The sequence below is a fragment of the Sander lucioperca genome, chromosome 20, assembly GCF_008315115.2.
Source record: "Sander lucioperca isolate FBNREF2018 chromosome 20, SLUC_FBN_1.2, whole genome shotgun sequence".
NCBI classification, from domain to species: Eukaryota; Metazoa; Chordata; class Actinopteri; order Perciformes; family Percidae; genus Sander; species Sander lucioperca.
In genome coordinates, this window is record NC_050192.1 from 16,858,048 (window position 1) to 16,881,769 (window position 23,722).

Consider the following 23,722-nt stretch of genomic DNA (forward strand, 5'->3'; position numbering starts at 1 on the left):
GAGGTATACACATGCTTAAACTTTATTAAAAGCATGGTTAACCTGAAGCAGGACGGAGTCATGACTTAAAACACCAAAGCAAGGCTTCTAGCTCAGGCTAGCTAGCGTTAGCAACTTACCTTCAAAGTTGCAAAGAAATGATGAAACGTAAAATTTGAAGCCTTTATTTAATTTGCTACATGGTGTTGTACTGGATGGCCAGACGACGCTCCGTATATCATTAACAGATACTTTAGGCAACTCCAGCAAACACCTTGTAAATTTCATCTCTGCCATCATAACGGTCTACTGTCACTGTCTAATGTTTTCTTCAGGTAACCGGGAATGTCCAAACATCCTTACGCCAATGCATGCATAGAGCTGTGAAGTTTGCCGGTGTTCGCGCAAGCGTAGAACTGATCAGGCAGTGCACAGAACGGATTTTACAGGCGGTACGGATCGGGTACTGACAAAGGAATAAGATTTATACACATGTATTTTAATTTCCGAGTTCCATCTACAAATACACCAAAGACAATCGGATAACGAGATTGTTTTTCGTTTTCCGTTTTTTAATATCAAAACAAAAAACGAATAATGGTTTGTTTTCCGTTTTTTGTTTTCCTATTTACTAATGGTAATTGGGAAACTGGCCGTTGTAGTTTTTGTTTTTTTCCTTTCAAAACGAAAATCCGTTGGCCGCCAAGTACACGGACCGTAAACACTGACTTGTCAGATCGTTTCTGCAGCCTGTCGATTTAAACCAGACGCTTCGCTTTATTCAACACCGGCCTAAATGGCTCGTAACTTTACAAATGTTACACCAGCCAAAATAAATTTTTACCGGGATTTGAAAGCCCTGTTGGCATCACATTGATCTCATTGAAAAAGAAGTGAAACTAAGAAAAGAAATACACAAATTCCTTTGTTTTACAGAATCACGTATAGAGCTGAACTGCTAGCATTACAATTGATGCTATGAACAAATAAATGCAGAGCAATACACCAATTCTCTGGTACACTGAAACATAAATGGCATGATATACAAACAACATGCTTAGGGTCAGCTAGTGTTACTTCAAATCATAGTCACTGTATGTTATCTACACAGCAACACTCGTGCTCAACTAAACATTCACAAATACAATGGTGTTAGGCATCACCTGCCACAAACACCCTTCAGGCTGCTATTCAGTGGTAAAAAAAAATCATAAGTACACTTACAGCCATTGCTTTCTTAAGCATTTCAACCGAGGATGGAAAGCGATTGCTTCTGATGCTGGTGCATTTCTGGCAAAACAGAGAAGCATGAGGATGGGAGGCTTTTAAAAATTACCTATTTCCTACATCCTGTTTCCTGCTTCCTGCTTCCTGTTTGCAACACACCCAGGGCACGTTCAATCTCAAAACTATGGGTTCCGTGCTGGACGACATGTACTCTATGCGCTTTATTTGCTAATGCACTTTAATAATGGACTAACATGATCATACTGCATTCTGTGTTTTATGTCTTTTTTAAGCAATGCTATAAAGAAAAAGTACTTTTAATGATTGCACCACTGGTTTGATGTTAAAAAAGACCCTTGCCACCGGGCTTAACAAGTTTTCTTGTGGAAACCCTGCCTTCAGCTTTCTTTGTGTTGGTATTCTAAACTCTGGTGGATTTCTGAGGACTATGGTTAACTGCTCCTCAGATCTCTGCAGGGTAAATCCAGACAGCTAGCTAGACTATCTGTCCAGTCTGAGTTTTCTGTTGCACGACTAAAACAGCTATTGAACGTACACATGTTCCACCAAATCAAGTTCCTTCCAGAGACTATATTGCAGCGCCACCGTCCGGCGCTTAGATGATTGTGATTGGTTTAAAGAAATGCCGATAAACCTGAGGATGCAATGTCTGCGACTTAAAAGATTGAAGATTGCATCTTTGTAAAACTACTAAAACTACCACTGCCTCTGGATTCTCTCTCCACGACACATTCTCACTCCCAGGGCATCAAAAAGCGATGCTTGGTCAGGTGCCTTTGGCGTTTGTTACCGACGCAAAAAGTCTCCTTGAGCGTCTAGCGTTTTAGCGTAACTTTTTGACGCTCTGGGTCTGGTCACACACATTTAACTGCCATGCTGTAGAACAGATCATGGTTGCTAACCACTGGTTGGGGTTACAAAGTGTACGTTTCAGTGACACGCGGGACAAGAGGACTAGCTAGACTTTCTGTCCAATCTGAGTTTTCTGTTGCACGACTAAAACTACTTTTGGACGTACACATGTTCCACCAAAACAAGTTCCTTCCCGAGGCTATTTTGCAGCAGCCCCGTGGCTCTGTCTGGCCCTTAGCGCTGCCCATGACGATTGTGATTGGTTTAAAGAAATGCCAATAAACCAGAGCATGTTTTTTTTTCCCATCCCGGAATGCTGTGTGCACTAGCCAGACCTTCCTCTGTAGAGCTGTGGAGGAAGGACTGGCAATGCAAGACTACTCCTGCGCACACTCTGGCTCCAAATGACATCTCAGGGAATTTTTGACTTCAGTTTTGTACAGTGGGAGGAAGTGGAGAGAGATTGTTTTATATACATTCTACAGTTAAAAAATATAAGTAGTTAATAAACATAATTACCAGGAGATCACTTATCTCCTGGGATGTCTTCTGGAGGTGACCCAGTTTGGGGTCCTGAGCCCACTGCTTGAGAGTCGTTGGAATGGGTCCTCTCAGCCCTGCTCGAGTAGATGACAGTGGTTGAATGTAACTAAGTAGATTCACTCAAGATCTGTACTTGTGTACATATTTTAGGTACTTGTACTTTAGTCTTTTCTTTCCATGCCACTTTCTACTTCTAATGCTACATTTCAGAGAGAAATATTGTACTTTTTACTCCACTACATTCATCTGACAGCTTTAATTACTTTACACATTAAGATTTCTGCAGACAAAACATGTGTAGTTTATAAAATACAATGTTTATGATAAATTAAACTACCCAACAATATAACGGCCTACAAGTCCAGCTGAAATGATTAGATTGAACACACAACTGTTTCAATCGTTTCCAGTTTCTAAAACGTGAGGATTTTTCTGAGTACATTTACTTTTAATACTTTAAGTACATTTTCCTGATGATGCTTACAGACTTTTACGTAAGTAACACTTTCAGTGCAGGACATTTAGTTGTAACAGAGTATTTTATTTCAGTGTGGTATTAGTACTTTTACTTAGGTAAAGGATCTGAATACTTCTTCCACCGCTGGTAGATGGTATGAACCCAGGCAGGAGCTGACTGATTAGCTACACGGTGTTGAATTTCACCCTTCAATTGTATCGCAGCTTCATTAATACTTCAAAGCTAATGGCTCCTGTTACTGATGCACTGCCTATGGAGAGTTCTATACACACACAGTCTGCGTCAAGGTGCTGAATAATTAAACAACGTGCAGTATGTTTGACAGCTTCATTAAAGCAGTTTGCTGGGTTAAAGTACATCAGACTGGCTGGAGGCGACGTAGGCGCAAACCCTTGTCTCGTAGCCAGCAGTGAATGTCCGCAGCGCTGCACAGTGCTAAGGGGAGAAATGTGGAGACGGAAAGAAAGGAAAGATACAAATTGTCACAAGAATCTTGGTGGCGCGTTGCAAAATGCAGCGGCTCTATGCTCTCTAGTTTGGTGTGTTGTTTTTTTATTTTTTTTGTTTGTTCATTCTGAATGAATCTGTGTCTTACGTGCTTTTATACGGCTCACTTGGAAGAAAAATAGGATGATTCAGTGGTGCACGCTGTCATTAAGTATAATTGCAAACAAGTATTGCAGAATAATGTGTTTTCACCCCGACTGTGGTGAATTTGTGTCTGCGAGGGCAAACACGGAGGCTTAATTTAATAACTCTGGTGCCAGTTTAAACTTTTAACCTTTAATTAGAGTTCCTCCTAAAAACCAAATTATTTAATTAATCACACGGTAAAGATGCATTTTTGCCTCCAGGGTTGGGAAAAGCAGTAAGGTCTACGCAAGAACACATCTCATCTTAGCTCTCCGTCCTTTCACGTCTCCGTCCAGTGCAGAGAAAACATATGTCCTTGGCTTTCTTTGTGTATCACACGGAGAATTCTCCCCACACTGCATATAATTCATCCAGACAGATTTATGACTCTCAGTAGGCTTGAGGCCGCTCACCTGAGAAAAGGCTGATCCGCTCTCCAAGAATAACAAATATCAGAAACCTAGTTGAGACATAAAACATGAATATATTAACCCAGTTGCATACATACAATGACAGAAATATAGAAAGGGAGAAAGTGAATTCAAATCAACTGTATGTAAAACACGTGGATGTCCTACTTTATTGGTCGAATGATTGTTCAATAGTCAAACACCATAGAATTAATTAGCAGCAATAGGCCTATGTCACTCCTCCTGCTTCCGGAATGCGGAGTAGGGAATCAGACCTTCCAGTCAACAGTCCCTTTCTCCATAAGGATTTAGATTATCAGCCATAATGTCTAAACCATCAGAGGTAGACTGACCACGAGCTAAGCGGTTGTGAAACGAAGGTTTCTGCTCCTGTAGAAGCTAGAAGTCTGTATGAAATCAACCTTGTTTTAAGAAAAAACATGTTTTATCCACGATCTTATGGAGAAAAACTACACTACCCACAATCCTAAGCGTAACAGCAACGTCTCTGATTGGTCCAACTCGCTGTTACCATAGAAACATCTACCGTACCCGCGAAACCGCGAACGGCTAGAGCGAGCTTCTACCATTGAAGTCTACAATAGTTTCTGTACACGGTCTTGTACCTTTGGCCTTTTTTGCCATTTTCAAAATGTTTTTTTACTTTGAGAATGTTCATTTACAATCCCAACCACATCGTCGTAGGTGATTTCAGGCAGGTTGCGGAGAGACTTGGTCCATCAGTATCTATCGGGCTCCACCATTGTAAAAAGCTAACCGGAGGAGCCGTATCCCCACTCAGAGACATTCTTCCGGTCTTCGTGACATAGGTCTACTTTGGCAATTTAAAAACAAAAAAATGATGTCATTTATCGAGTGAAAAAGTTCATCTCTGGTTCAGTGCAACCTGGTTATCTTTGAGATTTGGAGTACTGGTCAGACGATATATTTGAAGACGTCACCATTGACTCTGGGACAAATTGACCAAATCAATCAATCAACAAATTTTTTAGGCTACTCGTACTGTTGTACGTATAACGCATCTACTGCTGTGATCTCTTTTTCACTCTCTTTCAATTTGAAATCAAAAATCAAATCGTTTTTCAAAATTCAAGGATTGAAGTTGAGCTAATTGTTGCAGCAGTCCACATGGAGTAACTGCCTTTTTTTTAACCTGCTCCTTACAAAACCATTCAAATACAGTAAACCTAAGTCTTTGTAGTAGAGTGAGATCATCTGCAGAGCCAAGTCACATGCCGTCAAAGCCGTGTGCTCATTTGTGTAAATACATTACAGGTGCTCTAAGTCAGCGCAGGCTCCTGAAGATTTAGAGTCCCTTCGTTTGGATACAACAGGCTTAAGAACTCCTTTAAAGATACTATACGATGACAAGGAGAGAGGGAGACAGAGAGAGAGAGAGAGAGAGAGAGAGAGAGAGATGAACAGAGGAAGGGAAAGCAGACAAAGATGTGAAGAGTTGGAAGGATGCAGATAGAAGTGATTGCTCTTCCAGCAGAGCTGCTATCGATTGTTCTTCCTGGCAGAGATGTCCATATTAGCAGAGAGAACGCTACACAGTGTGACCTATTTACAGCTGCTATAATTACCCACACAAACACACACACACAGTATACAAACTGTGATCACACACATCACACAGCAGGAGGGGGAATCACATGCATACAGGACGCTATGTACAGTAATCAGACAAATATATATATATATATATATATATACACACACACACATAGGCGCCGATACCGTGGGTGCTCCGGAGCTCGAGCACCCACGGAAAATACTGAGCACCCAGTGCCAGACTGCCAGTAGGCTACATTCATTTAAAATTAAACATTGCAGTTGGTAGTGTATGGTAGTGTGCCTAGGCTACTAGACAGGTGGAGTTGATTCGTAATTTCCCACGAAGCTGATCGCGGTTACGTGTTCATCTCCAATCCTATCTGTATTTGTGAGAAGTGGTGCTGTCCTGAGGTGAAAGATAGCCTACTTTACGGCTTTATTATCGAGTCAATAGGCGTGTGTGTTCGTGTCGGTCGCTGTCCATTTCCTAAGGTTCTGAAATGCAAACATTTTTTGACTACTTTTTTTTTTAAAAGGCGTGCGCCTGTGAGCACCCACAGAGGAAAACATAAATCGGCGCCTATGCACACACACATTATTTGGACATCTATACAGAACATTCAGTATCTGAGTCTCAATCAGGGTTTTTACTGCATGTGACAGTTTACAGCCTCGTGCCTGTTTACGGCTTACGGTCAGCTCACTGACCGTGAATATTTACCATAGACATATATAAAATGGACCAAGAGATCCCGTTGCTCTGGACGACGTAGATGTGACGTGAGCAACCTGTCTGAAAGTTGGAAGTCTTCTGGTAGCTGTGCCAAGAGAAATCTCAATCATTCCCAATCTAGCAGAGACGGAGAGCGTAGGTATATGTAAGGAGATAACACAGGACACAGGCTAATTATTGATCACTAAAATGCTAGTTAACATTAGTAATTAAACTTAAACAGCTAATGTAAGTCCAAACTGCCTGAGAGCTTCTCCTGTAGTGTACGGTAATTCCTCTACTATGAGACAGTAAGTCTCGTGGTTATGACACAATCGTTAGCCTATTTTTATAAAAACGTCTACTACGGAGCCATAACGTGAGATACAAGGTAATGGAGCCTTTTATACATTGTTGTTTCTTTAGAAATAAACAATGGACAAATAAAGTCTTTAAACGCTTCAGATGTAAAGTTATTCGCTGTCAAAGTGACGCCAAAATGAATGGCAGTCAATGGGATGCTAACAGGGGGTGATGGCTTGGTAGCATCAAAATGGCGCCATAGAAGCTACGTGTTCCGGGGAGAGGCTTACCCCCTTGATATTTACAGTCTATGGGTCAGCCCTGTGCGTTGCTATGGTTACTGTACACAAACCAACCAGTCAACAGTTTACAGGGCTGCGGTAGAGATGCATGGCCAAAAGAAAAGAAAGAGAAACACAGCACACAGCTACTTTTAAACATTATCAAAGACTTGGTCATCAACAGGTTTTTGGATATGCGCACACATCGCTACACCAACCTTTTCAAGAAGCTGGTTGAAGCAATAAAAGAGGGACGCCGTGTTCACAGGCTCCAACAAGTCCATCGCCGCTGGTAACCTTTTTATTTGTTTTCCTAAAAACCCTCTTTTTGCAGGGCTGCATGAAAACAGAACATTAGTGGAATATTCACTTTCATTAGCCACGCAAACAGCTTTGCCGGAATATTGTCTTTTTTGGAATACATGTGCATCTACAGTAAACATGGGCAGTATGTGTTTGAGTCACAGGAAGTGCAAAACATGCTTGAGGGAGCTTCAAAGAACAACATCACCTCCGATTATATCTATAATCTATAAATAATAATAATTTATTCCTCCAACATACCCAGCATTTCTTCATTCTGTCTCTCTTTCTTTCTGTGTGTGTGTGTGTGTGTGTGTGTGTGTGTGTGTGTGTGTGTGTGTGTGTGTGTGTGAGTGGGGTCTGGGCGATATGGAGAAAATCAAATATCACAATATTTTGGACCAAATACATCAATGTTGATATTGTAAGGTTGACTTTTGGTCCTTTCACAAAAAAAAAAAAAAATGTACTGAGATTTTAGATAAATAATCAGCAATAATGTGGATATAATGACTAAGTGGTTAAAGATAAAATAATAGAACAGCTAGTAAGTCTGGTTGATTCATTAAATGACATCAATTTACTGCAATGCAGCCTTTAAAAGCTGCAGGAAAAGACAACACTTACAATATCATGATATTACGATATCCAAACTTTAAGACAATATGTAGTCTCATATATCCATGTCGATATAATACCGATGTATTGCCCAGCCCTAGAGCACATGATGATTTCTGAATAGCAACAGGCCACTTGCAGTTTTGCCAAGTCCGCTTATTATAAGCGACTTTGGGCTTGCTTTTCTGTAAAGTCGCTTACAAATATTGGTAGTCGCGGGTCGCGGTTTTTTTGGGCTTGTTTCTAAAGTGTAGTTGCTTATTTGGGCTTGTTCCTAGCTCCATAATAAGTTGTCAAGCAGATATTTTCTAAACGTAGGAGTTTGCCTTACCTGTTCCTTCTGTCCCTCCCCTTTCCCCATACACACAGGAGACAGCAAAGTTTTTTCCCACCCACATCCTGCTTCTAATTGGCTCTGACCCAGATGGCAACGAGTACTAGCCAATCAGAGGCAGAGCAGGGCAATCGGTTTTTTTCTGTTTAGGAAAATGTCAGTGAGTGATGAGAAAGATAATGGTGGTGTTATTCTTTATATATATGAGGCTAAAGTGTTAAGAGTCTTAAGAAAAATGTTTTAGACCAAGCCTCATCCTCACCTGTTTACATGGTTTTGACTGGAATTGTTTTTAAACCACTTTAGTTTATTTAAGTCTTTTCTAACTCACTCATTTGTTTATCAGAGCGGGAGCCACTTTATTGCTGCACACTAAGATTGTTAATAATTTCTCCTGTTTCTGGGTTATAGTTATTTAAAAATTGGATCTTCTGCAGTCCCTGCAATAATAAATAATGAATTTGTGAGTTCAGGATGATATTTATTTGTGTGTGCAAATTTTAATTAGGCTATCAGAGGTTTACTGTGTATATAATGTACTTGGTACATCAGTCTATATTTGATATCCCATCAGTTTTCTAATGTTAAATAATGTTAAAAGGTGGTTTAACTAACTCTTGTGATCATTGTCCTGAAGCTCAGGGGGGAGAAAAATAAATAAACTACCGTGTGTACAGTTTTGCAAAACTGCACACAGTTTACCGATCTGTCCACATGGATGTAAATTGACAATCTGTACCCACAGTTTAAAATCCGTCACCACGGATTGTAAAACCGTGCACACAGTTTATTTATTTTTCTCTTCCCGGAACCTAGGGGGGCTCCGTAGAAAAAGTCGCTTGTTTTGGGCTTGTTTTCACAGGCCTGGTTGCTTGTTTGTCTCGCAAGATCTGGCAACACTGGCCACTTGCTTCTATAATCGGAGTCTTTTTTTCTGTCCATCGTCATGCATTCTGACCTTTGGGGGGTTTAAATGGCGAGTCATTGGCGGAAAGAGAAGCGTGAATCATCTGCAGGAGCCACGACTCTGACCCCTGCACTTTACACTGTTGACTCACATACAGTATAACAGCCATATACAGCTGGCTGTTATTTAAACAGCTGAGAGGATAGAGATAAACAGCATCCTCCTTCATATTCATACATTTCCATACATTTACCATTTCAGTTCTCTCTATCTTCTCAGCCGAGGCCCCATTTCCATCAGGTATTAGTATGCTGTTTATATATATATATATATATATATATATATATATATATATATATATATATATATATATACACACACATACATATATATATATATATACATATATATATATATATATATATATATATATATATATATATATATATATATATATATATATATATATATATATATATATCATGCTATCTCAAGCTGCCTGCCAGAAAAGCCACAGATGAATTTCTCTGCAAAAGCCTACCTAATCTGCATATTAAGATAATGGAACTATTTTTCTTTGATGGCTAAGTGACTTTTTTGGGGCTTTATGTCGACCAAGCTTAAGTGAGAAGACTATATGAGACACGCAATAATACAGTGTAAGATGTTTGACTTTTTCGATGAAATAAAAGCATGTTCATAAACTATACATGTCTGGCCCTTGATGTGGTTTTTATTTTCCAGTGCGGCCCTTAGTGAACCTGAGTTTGACACCCCTGTCTTAAACAGATACATTAGAACAACGCAGACATCATCAGCGTACTAGTATACACCCTCACAACGCCATAGAGCCTACTGCTATACATCAGGCTTAACTCGTACACAATTATCAGATTATTAAAACAATATAAAGATTCTCAACTAAGTATGGTAGTAGTCCTAGGAGGGGGGGGGGGCGGGCAGGTGTGTGTTGTGAAGTGGAGTGAATAGTTGGAGGCTCTGTGATCACTGGTGAGACAAACATGGAAAGACCGGAGAGGTTCCTGTGTGTGTTTATTTCTGGTTGATCCTCGAGCAAGGAGAACACACTGACTCATCTCTCACACAACCCACGGACGCACGGACGCACGCACACACACACACACACACACACACACACACACACACACACACACATGCACGCACGCACGCACACACATGCAATTGTAAAAAGAGGCATAAACATAAACAAATAGAATACATGCAGAGACGTTAACACACACACACACACACACACACAGCCTCCCATAATTTGTTGTAATGTCAAAGATAAATTTGTTAATTACAAGTTACAAAACAAAAACCTTGTCCCACTTCTGCATGATACACACATTAACGTGTTTTTTTTGTAATCCACATAAGATGGAAAGAGATGAGGCTGATCTGTGGAGCACAGGAAGAGAACGCCTGCACCGTATTTTGTTTCTCTCTCTGTTTGTGTGTGTACATTTTGTGTCAAGTCTGGGTATATATGTGACACGTAGAGACTGTTCTCCGAAAAATGTGAAGCGTGAAGTGTGCGTCCTGTTTGAAAATAAAAGTAAACAGCAAGGCTTTATTTAACTGTAAGAACGTCACGTTTTGCGTCAAGTGCGTAACCGTATATAGACGTGTTTAAAATCGCGACCGTTACGTTGAAAAGGGTAGGAACAAACGACCCATATCGTCGTATGGTTTGGAGGACTTGTTTGATATGTTTGTACAGTATACATGTCATATGTAAACATAGGCGTAATTTATTGGGGGGGGGGGGGGGGGGGGGTTGTAACGCACCCCCCCCCAATGTTGAACCCAAAGTTACACACTTGTACGTATAAGGTTTGTGTCATGATTTAGCACAAGAACCAGATGAGCTACAGCTAAACAACATTGGAAAGCACAGGAAGCTGGCTGTATGTATGTGTGTGTGTGTGTGTGTGTGTGTCGTACAGCTCTCCTATCTCTCCAAGCAGAAATCGTCCCATAATTATTATTCATCATAGGCTCTTTGATCGTGGAACTCTCCACTGATATTAACATTATATCTACTGAGGGGGAGAAAGAGAGAGAGGGGGAGAGAGAGAGAGAGAGAGAGAGAGAGAGAGAGAGAGAGAGAGAGAGAGATATGGGGTTGTAGACCAAGAAAGAGGGAAGCAATTAAACTAGAACTTGATAGACAGAAGCCAACAGAAAGTTTAAAAAAAAAGAGTGTGAGTGAGGAACAAAGTGAGAAAGAGAAGCGAGATAAAGTGAAGAAAGTGTGACAGAGAGAGAGAGAGAGAGAGAGAGAGAGAGAGAGAGAGAGAGTGGGGATGGGTGATCATGACAACTATCACAAGAAAAAGACAGAGAAGCGACACCACTCGGGCTGATAGAGACGGCAAGATGAGGAGGAAAGGGAAGGTGACAGAGGATGACGAAGAGAGAGAGAGAGAAGGTGAGAAGATGAGAGGAAGAAAGGATGGAGCGGACCGAAAGGAAGAGAGAAAGGAAAGAAAGGGAAGCGAGGCAGTGAGAGCACTAGAGAGGACATACGGTTTTGTTTGAATTAAAATCTGCGGAGAATAGTTCACAGAACTCGTCCCGATTCACAAACATGCCACCGTCCTCATTAGACCCAAACATGGATATGAAAACCACCTGAAGAGGTGAAAGAATCCGCTATTCCACAATATAAAAAAGTTCAACCTGTCGACAAATGAAGAACAGCCTAAATTCTTTCAGGAAGACTTCTAAACTTCATCCAACTCTCTCTCTCTCTTCCTAAAACGGATCAGCTGTTTGGAGGCGTTTACTTGTCAGTTAAACCAACCAGAATTGGCCATGAATTTCACAAGCCAATCGCAGCATGGCATCCCTGCTTTAAATCTGTTCTTCTATCTGCTGCTGTCAGCTGTCATTTCACAACCCGTTCTCATTCCGAACTCGTAAAATAAGGACGTTTGGACAGTGGCTGTCAGTGGCTGTCAGCGTCTGATGCGACGAAAAAGGCGTCTTTCAGCGTGTTTGTGTAACGCACCGGGGAGAGCAGCAGTTAGATAGGATTTAGCGAGTAGTATGTAAGGGCGAATTTCCACGTAAGGAGGTTGGTTGGGGGGGTGGATGGGTCAAACACAGGACTTTCACCCAGGAGAGCGGGGTTCGCATCCCGCTTGTCACGCTTGCTATAGTCGTTTTTTTCTTTCCTCCCGCGTGTCACAGAACCGTACGCCCACCCAAGACCCTTTCCTAAACCCAACCGTCCCATTGTTCCCGCGTTTCACGGAACCGTACGCCCACCCACAACCCTTTCCTAAACCCAACCATCCCGTAGTTCCCGCGTGTCACGGAACCGTACGCCCACCCACGACCTTTTCCTTAACATAACTGCGTCAAAAGGGACGGCAATAGTCCCGACCAAGCGCGTTTACTTAAAGCGCTAAAGGAGACTTTTAGCGTCAATAAGAACGACAAAGGCACCTGACCAAGCGTCCACATTTTACGAGATGAGTGTGAGAACGTGTTGCATTTCAGGCAAAGCGTGCAACCCTCCTGCTCCTCCCCTTCCACCTCCGGTCTTCACCCACGGCACCCTGGGTCCTCCTCCGGCAGACCGCTGCCGTCGGCTCCTTCGGTACGGTCTTCGGGGCTCCTTCACCACCACCACCACCACCAGTGTCTAGACTCCATCGGGGGGGGATATGCCTTGGTTTCTCTACCCCTTTAAAATGATGGTCTAATCTCCAAAGACTCTGTACATTTCATATTACGCATATGTACAAATAAACCTTTGCATATATGCAACAAAGTCTCTCTTGATTGAAATACCAGATTAGTCGACTAATCAACTAAGCAGGGGACAGCAGCCCTTTAAATGCTCTTTGATGCTTTTAGGTTGTAGAAAGTCCTCTTTACAAATATGTTATTTAGTTTTGTACATGGAGAACAAAACGGCAGACACTGGTTCAACCCAACTGACAACTGAAAGAGACAAAGATCCCTCTGAGCAACAGTACACAATTTATTTACATTTGTAAAGAAAATGGAAGGATAGGTCTGGCAACATGTTTATGACCTGTCAACTGAAGAGATGTGATAAAAGACTGCGCACACATCATGGAAAAGTGTAAAAAACGGAGACATGAGCAGGTAAATGTGAGCTGTATGTTAAGTTGGGAGCAGACAAAAGGAGATAAGAGCTAAATATAGCCGACATGGCATTTAAATGTTATCGTTTCACAAAGCTCCCAGCATGAGCGGAGGGTGGCCTTCTATTGATTTCTCCAAAACAGCCAAAGTGTACAGACGTAAAAGAAGATAATCTTGTGTTAGTCCCAACAGCGGGGACATTTGCAGTGTTACAGTGGGGGGGTGGGGGGGTGGGATACTGGGGGAATTGACAATCGTGCTTTTAATTTCGATAATTTTGATCGATTTCCGATTTAAAATCGAAATGGTGACACCCCTAATCTTCAGTCGTTCACAGGGAATCAGTGAGAACGTTGCAGTTTCTCACAATGTCAACACAGAAGTAAAAGGAAAAGTGACACTGGGTTTATAGAAACAATCTTGGGTTCCTCAAAGGCTGCTGTTTCATTATGGCTGTTTTGGTGAAGAAATTTCCCCTGTGGTGATTAAGGGAGGTTAAACAGCTCGATAACAGATGTTACGTGCTACGTCCTGCTATGCCCTGCAGTGCCCTGCTACGTCATGAACTACTACAGGCATATTTCGATACTCAATACTAAGGAGGCAATTCGGTCGGTGCCTGAAAAGTATTGAAATCGGTACCCAGCCCTAATGGCAACTAGCCTGGCTCCGCCCTCCTACGTACCCGCTCAATTTTCATTTTCCTTCAGTACTACATCTGGGTTTGCGGTATATTCGCAGGTTTTCTCTGGTCAAATCTTAACCGGTCCAATCAGCGAACAGAGGGAGCGGCTGAGAACGATGACGTTGAGGTTGTGCGCTAGTTTGAGTTGTAGTTCCGTAATGGCGGTGGAGAAAGATGCGAGCGAAGCCATTCGGTCCGTTGTGGCAACGCTGCCGAATATCCAGAAGTCAAAACCCGAGCAAGAACAATCTTTGCTGAGTTTTGTTGGTGGCCATGATGTCGTGGCCCTCCTCCCCACGGGGTTCGGGAACAGTTAGATTTTCCAGCTCGCTCCGTTAGTGGTGAAGGAATTGGCTAAGGCGAACTTCATGCTGTCACCATAACCCATCCGGTACCACTAGTCATCATTGTTATCTACCGCCCACCAGGTCCTCTGGGGGAGTTTTTGGAGGAGCTGGATGTCCTTCTTTCAAACATCCCTGAAACTGGCCCTCCACTGGTACTTCTGGGCGACTTCAACATCCAGACAGAGAAGTCAGCTGCCTTTTCTCACCTTCTCTCTTCTTTTGCTCTCTCACTCTCTCCTTCACCACCCACTCACAAAGCTGGCAACCACTTAGATCTTATATTCACCAGAAACTGCTCTACAGCCAACCTCACTGTTACTCCACTCCATACCTCAGACCATTTCTTCATCTCTTACTCTCTCCAGCTCTTCCAAGCTCACAACCATATCTCAAGAGACACCATACCTGTCCGCCGTAATATTCGTTCACTCTCTCCTTCTTCTTTGGCGGCATGTACTTTATCAACCCTCCCTCCATCCGACTCTTTCTTACTCATGTCTCCCAATGATGCCATAGACACTCTCTTCTCTACTCTATCCTCCTCTCTTGACTCTCTCTGCCCTCTTACTTCACGACAGGCTCGCAAATCCTCCTCAGCTCCGTGGTTATCTGACTCAGTACGTGCTGAAAGATCAACTATACGGGCAGCGGAAAGGAAATGGCAGAAATCTAAAGACCCAGATGATCTGCTTACCTATCAGTCTCCCTTCTTCCATTTCTATCTAAAACTCTTGAGCGTGCCATTTATAATCAACTCTCTACCTATCTCCACCAGGACAACCTTCTTGATCCCCACCAGTCTGGCTTCAAGGCTGGTCACTCAACAGAAACTGCCCTCCTTGCTGTCACTGAGCAACTTCACATCGCTAGAGCAACCTCTTTCTCTTCCATTATCATCCTTCTGGATCTTTCTGCTGCCTTTGACACAGTGAACCACCAGATCCTCATTTCGACACTCTCGACACATCTGGGTGTCTCAGGCTCTGCGCTCTCATGGCTCACATCTTACCTGGCAGACCGAACCTACCGGGTAACCTGGAGAGGGTCTAGCTCAGAACCTTGCCCACTTAAAACTGGGGTTCCTCAGGGATCAGTCCTGGGTCCCCTCCTCTTCTCTCTGTACACCAACTCTCTCGGGTCTGTCATTCAGTCGCACGGCTTTTCTTATCACAGCTACGCAGATGACACCCAACTAATTCTCTCCTTTCCTGAGTCTGAAACTCAGGTAGCAGCACGTATCTCGGCCTGTCTGACTGACATCTCTTCTTGGATGTCCACACACCAACTGAAACTCAACCTCGATAAGACTGAGCTCCTTTTCCTTCCAGGGAAGGGCTCTTCTACCCAAGACCTGACTATAACAATTGACAACTCTGTGGTAGTCCCCACCAAGACTGCTAGAAACCTGGGTGTAACACTTGACGACCAACTCTCCTTCACTGCTAACATTGCTGCAACCACCCGATCGTGTAGATACATGCTGCATAACATCAGAAGGATACGTCCCCTTCTAACGCAGAAGGCGGCTCAGGTTCTGGTTCAGGCTCTAGTCATCTCACGTCTAGACTACTGCAACTCCCTCCTGATTGGCCTGCCTGCATGTGCCATCCAACCCCTGCAGCTCATTCAGAATGCAGCGGCTCGACTTGTCTTCAACCTCCCCAAGTTCTCTCACACTACACCTCTCCTCCGCTCTCTTCACTGGTTACCAATCGCGGCCCGCATCCGCTTCAAGACACTAGTACTTACGTACAGGGCCACGAACGGATCAGCACCCGCTTACATCCAGGACATGGTCAAACCATATACCCCAACCCGCCCACTTCGTTTTGCATCAGCCAAACTGCTGGCTGCTCCCTCACAGCGAGGGAGAACTAATCACTCAACGAAATCCCGACTATTCACTGTCCTGGCTCCCAAATGGTGGAACGAGCTCCCCATCGATATCAGGATGGCCGAAAGCCTACACATCTTCCGCCAAAGGCTAAAAACGCATCTCTTCCGACTACACCTCGGATAAAAAAAAAAAAAAAAAAAAAATTCTTGAACATGCACTTTCGAACCTGCACTTTCATTTGTCTCTTTGTAGCTTTGCCTATTTAAAGCTACTGTATTTGCACTTACTACTTGTGGTCTGGAGTTTGAACCTTCACAGTTGAAAGCACTTAATTGTAAGTCGCTTTGGATAAAAGCGTCAGCTAAATGACATGTAATGTAATGTAATGTAACACTAGCTTACATACGTCACAACCAAACGTTAGCGATTGGTTCTGGCAGATCCAGAGTGGCTCTGGGCAGATCCAATAGTTTTAAACTTCAACAGAGTACCCGCCTTCAAGGACGTTAACACGTGAGAGAGTGGCCATGTACAAATGAAATGTACCAGAGTCTGGTAGGTCCAGGCTAAATGGCAACGGTCTGTTATACAGAAATAGCTGACTGATTGAACAATCAGAATCAAGCATTCAGCCAACCCCTATCAGGACATATCTACAGACGGTATGTAGATTGATGCACGTAATGTAGAACCAAAATTTCACAAGCGCTAGTTCTGCCCGGAAACTGCCATCCGTCGTTAGCAACAGGTACCGAGGGTTAGCACAAGAAACAGATAAGTGTGCGAGTTGTTCAATCCGTGACGAGCGCAAATAAATTGCCGGTTGTAGCAACGGCGACCTTATCAAGAAGGTGGTCGAAGGAATGAAAGAGGGACGCTGCATTTGCACGGTCCAACAAGTCCGCCACCGGTGGAACACTTTGAAAATATCGTTTTTTGCACGGCTCCATGTAAATGGGAATTTTATTGGAATATTCTTACTCATTAGCCATTTAAAGCAGCCATATTATGCTCATTTTCAGGTTCATAATTGTATTTTAAGGTTGTACCAGAATAGGTTTACATGGTTTAATTTTCAAAAAACACCATATTTTTGTTGTACTGCAGTGCTCTCTCTCACTGCTGCAGATCCTCTTTTCACCTGGTCTCTGTTTTAGCTACAGAGTGAGACCTCTTTTCTTCTTCTTCTTCTTCTGTACTATCTTTGATTGCACTGCACATGTGCAGTAGCTCAGATGTAGATCATGTCAGCTAGCTAGCTCCATAGACAGTAAAAGACAGGCTGTTTCTACAACTTCGGTCAGTTACAAGGCAGGATTAGCTGGGAGACTTCTAAATGAGGGCGCACATGTAAGTAGTTCCTTTTGTAGATTATCGTGAACTTGTGTGTGTTGTAGCAGTGCTTTGCTATTGAGAACGAGGTAGCATGCTAGCGTTAGCATTAGCGTTAGCATGCTAACGAGCTAATGGTTGCGGTTAGCCTGCTCCTTGTGACGTCACAAGCCATGCCGATTTTGAACAGCTCACCCAGAGACTGAAGGCAGGACACATTCAGAAACCGTATCTCACTCTAAACAGCATGGATGGATTTTTTTCAAAGTTTGTATGTGTGTGGAAGCACCAGAGACACAAAATAACACTCCAAATCCCAGAAAAAGTGTTTTTTTCATAATATGGGCACTTTAAATAGCTTAAAATAGGAATATTGTGTGCATTTAAACATATTTCTTTTTCATGAACATACTCATTTGTGTTCCACCACTTCTGTATACCAGCCGAAAACAGTGGGTAGATGATTGGGTTACATGTCACTTTGTCTCAGGTGTGGTATTAATTATCACGTGGTCTTTAGTGTGGAACAGCAGCAGAGGTTCACTCCCACTGTAACTGTATGTGTACCGGCTGCTGTGAATAAAGGGGTGTAACAAATGATGTAGAAAATTGAAAGGGAAATGAAATATCCGATGAGCGATTCTCTGCGAGGACGCCATCGCCTTTCTTCGCTCACACTCCCTCAGTGATTGGCTGAGAGTGGAACCCTTCATCTTCCCTGTTCTGCACTAAGCAGTTGGGAGATTAGAGAGAGGGAACACACACACACACACACACACACACACACACACACACACACACACACGTCAACCAGCTCCTTATGGGTGCTGCGCCCACACTGGTCTATTCTCAGTAGACATAGCACACAATTAGATTTGCAGGGCTAGTTGAGAGGCTGAAAACGAGAGAGAGCCGTGAGCAGAAGCGCTGCTGTCATCCTGATGTGTAATCAGGATCATCAGTCCACACAGACCGAGGGTTTCTCCTCTCTGCTCCTGCATATTAATCACATTCTGAGGCAGGAGGAGCAGTTGCCCTATGGGACAGACTGAAGACACTGACACTGAGAGGGACACGAGTCAAGAGCATTACTCCCTCTGGGATCAAACTCACTCAATATGGAGTCAGTCACTGCATTATTAAAAGAGCTCTCCAGCAAATGTTGTGTCACGCTTTCATAAGGTTGGACGATGCAGAGAAACCGATTTTTAGACCCTAGTATGGGTCCAAAACTATGGATCCTACACGTCTTATGGCCGGGGGGCCAATCATATTTCAGGATGAGCCGGTTCCACCCCCCTTCTTGCCACGTCTCTGTATTAGACCCTTTTTCAACGGCCAAACTCCAAACCATACGCAATATCGGCTGTTTGTTCCTACCCCTCTAACACCAGTAAAATGCCAGTAAAATGCCTGTTTTTGTCAAAGGAGTCTGGAGGCTTTGAAGACAGCAGAGATAACGGCTTCAGTTCCCCGTGGTAAAGGACTGTCTGACAGCAAAGTAAAGAGCATCCAAATAGAGCATCCACTTAAACTAAAATATAGATGTTTTTTAAGTGTTTAAAATATGTATATATCGGTACTCCTGCCTGCTTTTAAAAACTGGGGGCGTCCCGACCGCCGTCTGCTGTAGCTAACACACTAACTATGGAGAAGTAGCTCATTCAATCACACATTAAAACATCTGAACTATGCTTTCAAGTCCTAGACTTCAAATCTTAAATACACAGTTTTAATCAGTTGGCCAAAAAAGTTTTGTTTTGTTAAGTTTTGTAAGATTGGTCCTTTTCAGACATGTTCCATCAAAGCCAAGACAAAATGAATTGATTGAAAACGTAGAAAAGTGAAGACCAATAACCTTGAAACAATAATCTAATGCAGATGGTGCTTGACAAGATTATTTTTCTTGGGTAAGAAAACATTATATATATATCCCTTTTTTTTTCATGGACGCAGGAATATTTATTCCATCTTTTGTCCGTGTACTGCAGCTCTGACCCTTGCAATCCTCTTACAGCTCTTCCTCTTGGACACTTGTACTGTGGGTGATGCAGGAATTGCGGCTTATTGCAGCTTATACTTCTGCAGGCATTGTGAGTCACTCTGGATAAGTTAGCTAAACGACTCAAGTGTGAAGCTTTTTAGGACTTTTTTTTTTTTTTGTATAATGGCTGCATAGAGCTTTGGAATAAAGTCCTGCAGTGACAGGAGACAAGAATGAAAGAGAGTAGAGTAGTCGAGTTGAACTGAAGATGCCAGAATGAAACAAGTGGATTTACAACAAACAAATGATCATCATAGAATATACAACAAGAAACAAACTGCACATATCTCCATCTGTCAGTTTAAATGGATGTAATATGTTGCAAGGGCAGCACTTTAATGCATAGCTATGTATTTTACAAGCTGTGTCTGCTAATGTATCACGTATGCATGCATGCATGCACGCATGCACGCACGCACACACACACACACACACACACACACACACAGCAGGGTGGGGGCGGTGGGGGGGTAAAGCACAGCAACATCAGCTGTGCATGAGTCAGCAGAAGGTCTGTCCCGTCCTTTACATCTATTCTGGAAAACACACTCACACTATTACATTGTATTACTGTGTGTTTACGTACACAATGTCTGTGCATGTACACACACACACACACACACACACACACACTTAATCAGACCACATCAGGGATTGGGGCATTAGAAATTCCATTACTTGACGACCTACCTGAGTTTCTCGGGGAAGCAGGAAGTTCTCAGTTGGAGTCAGTCCTCTTATGGTTGAATTCACATTCCAGTCACATCCCCGGCCTCGGGGTTACAGCAGGATGACAAGCTAACAAGGGCAGCCTCCGTCCTGCAAGAGAGGCATAGAGAAAGAGGGGGAGGAGAGGAAGGAGTGAGGGAGGAAGGAGTGCAGGGATGGGATGGAGAAAGCAAGAAAGAAATGTCAACATGTTGCATCATTAATTCATTAGTATTCCTTTAGCTTCTTTCCTTCTGTCACTCATGTCACTCCCCCCCCCCCCCCCGACGTACAGACATGGCGAGCAGGGAGGGAGAATCTAGAGCCAGTAGTAGTTTTACGGAGACGCAAATCTCGGCAAAAGGAATACAAATAGGCTATTGATGAATAAAACTTTTAAGTTGCAGAGATTGACTGTTGTCCCATGTAAAAACGCAGTGAAATGGCAGTGAGAGCATCTCGTCTTCTAGTCTTCTGGTAGTTTTAGTAGATTTTACGGAGATGCAAATTTTGGCAGTGCGAAAACAAATATTGATGAATCAGACGTTTAAGTTGCAGACATTGACTATTAATCGTCAGCTAAAAAAAAGGAGACTTTTTTTGCATCAGTAACAAACAGCCAAGGCACCTGACCAAGTCGGATACTGACGCGAGGATCAACCTTTAGCGTCTTTCGCCCAGGAGACCGGGGTTCTTGTCCCGTTCTTGTCCCGCGTGTCACTGAAACGTACACTTTGTAACCCCAACCAGAGGTTGGCAACCACGATCTATTCCAAAACCTAACTGGAACCAGAACATCAAAAAGTGACTGTAAAATGCATCGGTAACAAACGCCAAAGGCACCTGAGCAACAATTTATCGTTATTAGTCATTTCTTATAAAAAGTAAAACCTCTCCGATGGCAGCTTGTTAAAAGTGAATATTTTCTAGTTTCTTCTCTCCTCTGTGAGAGTTAACTGAATATCTTTGAGTTGTGGACAAAACAAGACATTAGAGGACGTCATCTTCTGACATTTCATACAACAAACAACTACTCGATTAATCAGGAAAATAATCCACACATCAATTGAGAATGAAAATAACCGTTAGTTGCAGCCCTAACAAATACTCCAAAATGCTTTTATTGGCATTTTTGCCAACATTCGGGCGTCAGTCCTTCAGTGAGTGAAGGTTTTGTGAAGAGCCGCTGACATTTACATCTAAGATTCAACAATCGTACAGGGGGGAAAAAAAATCCATCCATCAGCGAGAGGGTTTACAGTTTTCTGCAGAGACAAGATGTGTTTTGAGTAAGTGGCACGACTCTCGCTTCTCACAGCTAGAAAAGCTCTCTTTCTTCCCTCCGTTCCTCATCACTCCGTCCACCTACACATTGTAACCCACAGCCTATTGTTCATGCTTGCACTCTTGGGTTTCTCCTAAGGCATTCTGGGAAAATTGCAAGAAAGCGCTAAGTGAAGTTGACGAGGAAGGTTGAGGCAAAGCGGGTACACCAAAACAAACTAAACAAAATCTCAATATTTCTTCACAGAAGAGCTCCCGGAACACATTGAACATCACAGACGGATATATAACGTTGCACCAACAAAGCGCCTGAAGGTGGAAGTTTGATGTCAGCGTGGTGTGGGTGTAGCGTAGGTGACTGTTTTTCTATCGGAGGAATACTTACATCACACTCTATGCATTGGAAATGTATTTCTTTCTCTACTACATTTTTGGCATTTGAAGAAATCCCATTTTCTTAATTAATTAACGTGCATTGGTTTCAGGCCCGTAGGGATGTTCTTCTCTTTACTTTAGTTCATTTAGTTTGCACGGCAATACAAAAAAAAAAAAAATTGATACTAGTAAGGTAATTAAACAAGGTGATAAAATGCAGCCACAACAGAAGGACACAGCACAAAACACAATTTGTGCGGCAGAGATAAATGACGGAGCTGTAACAACAGCAGCTTTAAAACCCAAAAGAAAAATGTACAAGAAAGTCCCAATGATAAGGTGCAAGTGAATTACATAACAAAATCTAAATGACTAAAAAAAAACACATGGCACACACACGATGGCAGAAAAACAGCAGTGTTATTAAAAAATAAGCAGCAAACAACATGATTAACGGTGATGGAGACAAACTGGGGCGAGGGAAGGAGTTAGTGGAAGTGAATGGGAGGAGGAAGGAGGTGTTTGTCGGATCACTGGGGGAAACTGTGAGGTGTTTTGTTCAGATACTGTCTAGACAGAATTAAAATAACCAGGTTAGAATAAACTAGAGATAACTAGGGAGAACATGAGATCAGGAAACTTCACGCAGATCTAATTCGAATATGCGGGCGTAAACATTCGGGGCATCTTTAGTTAGTAGTTACTATACAAATGAAGATGTATGCACACAAAACACATGTGTGCTTTTACTTTTAATACTTTAAGTATATTTTCCTGACGATACATACTTTTACTCAAGTAACATTTTAAATGCAGGACTTTTACTTCCAAGTATTTTTACACTGTGGTATTAGTACTTTTACTTAAGTAAAGGATCTGAATACTTAATTCACTACTGCTGACTGTGACTCGGTTGTCTGACGGTGACTCGGTTGTCTGACTGTGACTCGGGTGTCTGACTGTGACTCGGTTGTCTGACTGTGACTCGGGTGTCTGACTGTGACTCGGTTGTCTGACTGTGACTCGGGTGTCTGACTGTGACTCGGTTGTCTGACGGTGACTCGGGTGTCTGACTGTGACTCGGGTGTCTGACTGTGACTCGGTTGTCTGACTGTGACTCGGGTGTCAGACTGCGACTCGGTTGTCTGACGGCGACTCGGTTGTCTGACGGCGACTTGGGTGTCTGACTGTGACTCGGGTGTCTGACTGTGACTCGGGTGTCTGACTGTGACTCGGGTGTCTGACTGCGACTCGGGTGTCTGACGGCGACTCGGTTGTCTGACGGTGACTCGGTTGTCTGACGGCGACTTGGGTGTCTGACTGTGACTCGGGTGTCTGACTGCGACTCGGTTGTCTGACTGTGACTCGGGTGTCTGACTGTGACTCGGTTGTCTGACTGTGACTCTGGTGTCTGACTGTGACTCGGTTGTCTGACGGTGACTCGGGTGTCTGACTGTGACTCGGGTGTCTGACTGTGACTCGGTTGTCTGACGGTGACTCGGTTGTCTGACTGTGACTCGGGTGTCTGACTGTGACTCGGGTGTCTGACTGCGACCCGGGTGTCTGACTGCGACTCGGGTGTCTGACTGTGACTCGGGTGTCTGACTGCGACTCGGGTGTCTGACGGCGACTCGGTTGTCTGACGGCAACTTGGGTGTCTGACTGTGACTCGGTTGTCTGACGGCGACTCGGTTGTCTGACGGCGACTTGGGTGTCTGACTGACTCGGGTGTCTGACTGCGACTCGGGTGTCTGACGGTGACTTATGTGTCTGACGGCGACTCGG

At 43.1% G+C, this 23,722-nt stretch overlaps 1 protein-coding gene across 3 annotated transcripts in view; it reads right to left on the reverse strand.

Moving 5' to 3' along the window:
* si:cabz01090165.1 (uncharacterized protein LOC100333421 homolog) overlaps positions 1-23,722 on the reverse strand; it is a 471,441-nt gene that overhangs the window by 275,023 nt on the left and 172,696 nt on the right. For all 3 annotated transcript variants that reach the window (XM_035995843.1, XM_031304122.2, XM_031304121.2), the window contains exon 3: positions 20,261-20,389. The gene's annotated coding sequence lies outside the window, so the exon portion shown is untranslated. The remainder of the gene's footprint in view (positions 1-20,260; positions 20,390-23,722) is intronic.